Here is a 5,467-nt window from a genome sequence, read left to right on the forward strand (position 1 = left end):
ATCTGACATCTGACTGCCAACAGCAATAGAATAATGCTGATGATGTCACAGTCCTGATCTTCATATCTGCGCAGAAATAAACAGGAAGAATATGAACGAGAAGAGAAGCTTCAGAATCACAACAGCAACATGAAGCGAGGAGACGAGTGGCTGTGGAACTTCAGACAGTTTAGTTCAATCAATGATTCAAACGTACGACTTTAGACTGAGACCTCACAAAACCCCAGCTGAAGCCTCATCGTGTGTGTGTGTGTGTGTGTGTGTGCCCTCCTGTCGAGGTGCTGCCTCAACATAAATATGTATTTCCTGTCTGCACCATCAGCTCGGAGGAAAAAATTTAAATGTAACATTCATCTCACTGCCTCCTCCTTATTTTAGGATTGTGTGTGTGTGTGTGTGTGTGTGTGTGTGTCTTAGCCTTCAGGGCTGCAGAGGATAGAAACACATTCTCTCTCACACTTCCTCTTATCTTCCTTTCTAATTTTCTCACACCCTTGCATGCAGACACACTCCCACACGCACACACACACACACAAACACAAACACACACACGCACACACACTCTCTCTAATGCATGCAGAGCAGTACAGTGATATTCAGCTAAAAGGGGGATGGTTTAAATTGTAATGACTAGTGCAGGAGGAGGCTGTGATTTCATTGGAAACACTCGGGTGCACAGAGCAAAATCTATAATCCTCTTTATTGGAGGGAGTCTCCATGGACGTGTGTGTGTGTGTGTGTGTGTGTGTGTGTGTGTGTGTGTGTTAAATCCCTTTGTTCTCATTCAGGAATGTTTCCATCGGAGCGCTCAGTTATAATCAGCTGTGTGTCATGGAGAGTAATAAATTGCGTGATGGCTTATTCCAGGATTCAATTTGAGTGGGACATGAGAATATTTCCCGTGTGATTTATGACCGCGAGGACAAACGAGCCGTGATGGGACGTGATTGGAGTCGACGCTGCGTTCAGCAGAGAACACGTTTATAACCCAGTCAGAGCAGGAAGTGACTCACGTCACCGTGGCGATGTAAACAGAAGATTGTTGACTGTATAATATATAGTCAACAATCATTAACCCTCTTATTAGAACATTCTTATTCGAATCTTTACTTTCTCTTTTTTGTGCGCCACATCAGATTCATCAAAGGCTCCTCACATCAGATATGTAAATGAGCGTGAGTTCATGAGAATGAAAGATTACCATAATTAACGCCCAAATAATACCTTATGAAGCTACACATTCAGAGCCTTATGTCTGGAAGCAGGCTGGTCTCATCCAGCGTTCGTAGCTATGAAAAATAATGCAATTCATAGTTATCCCATGAAATTATTTTGTAAGTTGTCTCAACCTAACTAAGTAGTTAGTTGTGTCAACCTAACTGAGTTGTTTAGTTGTCTCAACCTAACTAAGTAGTTTAGTTGTCTAATCATAACTAAGTAGTTTAGTTGTCTCAACCTAACTTAGTAGTTTAGTTGTCTCAACCTAACAAGTAGTTTAGTTGTCTAATCATAACTAAGTAGTTTAGTTGTCTCAACCTAACAAGTAGTTTAGTTGTCTAATCATAACTAAGTAGTTTAGTTGTCTAATCAAAACTAAGTAGTTTAGTTGTCTCAACCTAACTAAGTAGTTTAGTTGTCTCAACCTAACTTAGTAGTTTAGTTGTCTCAACCTAACAAGTAGTTTAGTTGTCTAATCATAACTAAGTAGTTTAGTTGTCTCAACCTAACAAGTAGTTTAGTTGTCTAATCATAACTAAGTAGTTTAGTTGTCTCAACCTAACTAAGTAGTTTAGTTGCCTAATCATAACTAAGTAGTTTAGTTGTCGAATCATAACTAAGTAGTTTAGTTGTCTCAACCTAACTAAGTCATGAGTTGTCTAATCATAACTAAGTAGTTTAGTTGTCTAATCACAACTAAGTAGTTTAGTTGTCTCAACCTAACTAAGTAGTTTAGTTGTCTAATCATAACTAAGTAGTTTAGTTGTCTAATCATAACTAAGTAGTTTAGTTGTCTAATCATAACTAAGTAGTTTAGTTGTCTAATCATAACTAAGTAGTTTAGTTGTCGAATCATAACTAAGTAGTTTAGTTGTCTAATCATAACTAAGTAGTTTAGTTGTCTAATCATAACTAAGTAGTTTAGTTGTCGAATCATAACTAAGTAGTTTAGTTGTCTAATCATAACTAAGTAGTTTAGTTGTCGAAACCTAACTACGTAGTTTTGTTGTCTAATCATAACTAAGTAGTTTAGTTGTCGAATCATAACTAAGTAGTTTAGTTGTCGAAACCTAACTACGTAGTTTTGTTGTCTAATCATAACTAAGTAGTTTAGTTGTCGAATCATAACTAAGTAGTTTAGTTGTCGAATCATAACTAAGTAGTTTAGTTGTCGAATCATAACTAAGTAGTTTAGTTGTCTCAACCTAACTAAGTAGTTTCCTGTGAAGACTGAAGTTTATTTTGAAAAGACTGTTTATATAATGAGTTGTTGGACTTTTGTAGGAAAACACAAAACAATGAGGCGTAACTTTTCGTAAGAAATCATACAAACCATTGTAATAAAGAAGACATTGTTCAACATGAAAATTGTTTAAAATAACTTGTGAATTGTGTATGTACCTAAGAGAAGATCAAAAAGGGAGAACATTGGTGAACGTGTTAGGTTCTCTTGAATGACTCGTGAAGTGAAGAATGACTATTGGTTCTCACAGATGTTCAGACTGAACCCTCTCATCTCTGTATGTTAAAGCTACAGCAGAATGCACCTTTAATGGAATGCTGACTGTCTCGACCTCCAGTTGTGGTTTGAGCCAAAGTCCCAGTATAATCCAGACCAGCCCGTCAGCGTAGCTGTGGAGCAGCAGGCCGTTTGGATTACCACTTACAGAGCAAACCAGCCTCTCCTCAACCATCACATCCAATCTCTCCATCTGTCCGTCCTCGTTCTGCTGGAGGAAAAGTCCTGATGGGAGTTATTTCCTGCTGTAACCGGACCGCTGGTCTCTGCTGCAGAACAGGAACCAGAGTTCTCACGTTCACGGTGAACAGGGCGTTTTAATTAGCACAGATCAAAACATCCAGCTCCTGGTTTAAAGGGACAGACGGGATGTCTTCTGGTTCTGTTTCACCTTTGTTACACAGCCAGGCTCAGAGGGATCCACCGGCAGAGGCACTAACTTCAGGTGTCGGTTCCTAAAGGAGACCAGGACCCAGACTACATGGGTCCAGTTATCGTTGCTTGACGTCAACCAGCGCAGTGAAAGCCAGCAGCCAAAGAAGCTGGAGCTGCCTTCAGCTGCACTGAGACAGATGATGAGGAGGATGAAGGGAACAAGGAGAGATGAGGAGGAGGATGAAGGGAACAAGGAGACATGATGATGAGGATGAAGGGAGCGAGGAGACAGATGATGAGGAGGATGAAGGGAACGGGGAGACAGATGATGAGGAGGATGAAGGGAACAAGGAGACATGATGATGAGGATGATGAAGGGAACAAGGAGACAGATGATGAGGAGGATGAAGGGAACGGGGAGACAGATGATGAGGATGATGAAGGGAACAAGGAGACAGATGATGAGGAGGATGAAGGGAACGAGGAGACAGATGATGAGGAGGATGAAGGGAACGGGGAGATAGATGATGAGGAGGATGAAGGGAACGAGGAGACAGATGATGAGGAGGATGAAGGGAACAAGGAGACAGATGATGAGGAGGATGAAGGGAACAAGGAGACAGATGATGAGGAGGATGAAGGGAACGGGGAGACAGATGATGAGGAGGATGAAGGGAACAAGGAGACAGATGATGAGGATGATGAAGGGAACGAGGAGACAGATGATGAGGAGGATGAAGGGAACGGGGAGACAGATGATGAGGAGGATGAAGGGAACAAGGAGACAGATGATGAGGAGGATGAAGGGAACGGGGAGACAGATGATGAGGAGGATGAAGGGAACAAGGAGACAGATGATGAGGAGGATGAAGGGAACGGGGAGACAGATGATGAGGAGGATGAAGGGAACGAGGAGACAGATGATGAGGAGGATGAAGGGAACGAGGAGACAGATGATGAGGATGAAGGGAACGAGGAGACAGATGATGAGGAGGATGAAGGGAACGAGGAGACAGATGATGAGGAGGATGAAGGGAACAAGGAGACAGATGATGAGGAGGATGAAGGGAACGGGGAGACAGATGATGAGGAGGATGAAGGGAACAAGGAGACAGATGATGAGGAGGATGAAGGGAACGAGGAGACAGATGATGAGGATGAAGGGAACGAGGAGACAGATGATGAGGAGGATGAAGGGAACAAGGAGACAGATGATGAGGAGGATGAAGGGAACAAGGAGACAGATGATGAGGAGGATGAAGGGAATGGGGAGACAGATGATGAGGAGGATGAAGGGAACAAGGAGACAGATGATGAGGAGGATGAAGGGAACAAGGAGACAGATGATGAGGAGGATGAAGGGAACAAGGAGACAGATGATGAGGAGGATGAAGGGAACAAGGAGACAGATGATGAGGAGGATGAAGGGAACAAGGAGACAGATGATGAGGAGGATGAAGGGAACAAGGAGACAGATGATGAGGAGGATGAAGGGAACGGGGAGACAGATGATGAGGAGGATGAAGGGAACAAGGAGACAGATGATGAGGAGGATGAAGGGAACAAGGAGACAGATGATGAGGAGGATGAAGGGAACAAGGAGACAGATGATGAGGAGGATGAAGGGAACAAGGAGACAGATGATGAGGAGCTTCTCAAACGTGAGGATCTTCTGCTCTGAATGTTTTGGGAGAGAGCTTCCTCCCCTCCCCCACTCCTCGTATTTCCCTCTCGTGTCATGAGCAGTGATTTATTCGAGGGCCTGGTGGAACACGGCTGGTGCCAATAGGTGGATGTGGGTACACCCCCCCCCTCACGCCTCCAGTGATTGATCAACAGCAGCACAACGCAGAGCTCAGGGCCATGAAGAGGAAACACACAATTAGAGCAGTGTTTTGTTTCTGCAGACAAAAGCTTTATTGTGGAGCTGAATAGAGACCCCTGGCTTTATTTTGAAAAGCTTGTGCCAACGTAAACAGCCTGGTGATCGTGGTTCCTCCACACGTGGAAGCTGCTGTGGTGTGCTTGCTGGAAGGCTCTGAGGCGGAAGCTGCTCATGAGTACAGTCCTCTGAACCTCGTGTGATGATGATGACGTCTGTACATCATACGTTGATCTTTAGATCACAAGATGAAGATACTTCTAATGTCAATACGCGTCAGAATATGAAAAGCATTTTGAGTCAACGAATTCTTCTTGATGTTAAACAAAAACCAAGCAAGTAGACGATGGTTCATACCTGAGTTATTTATATATATGTGTGTATATATTTATGTATATATGTATGTACTGGTCTGGTCTGGTCTGGTCTGGTCTGGCCAGATATATGTATATATATATATGTATATATATGTA

Source organism: Melanostigma gelatinosum (genome assembly GCF_949748355.1).
Source record: "Melanostigma gelatinosum genome assembly, chromosome: 10".
NCBI classification, from domain to species: Eukaryota; Metazoa; Chordata; class Actinopteri; order Perciformes; family Zoarcidae; genus Melanostigma; species Melanostigma gelatinosum.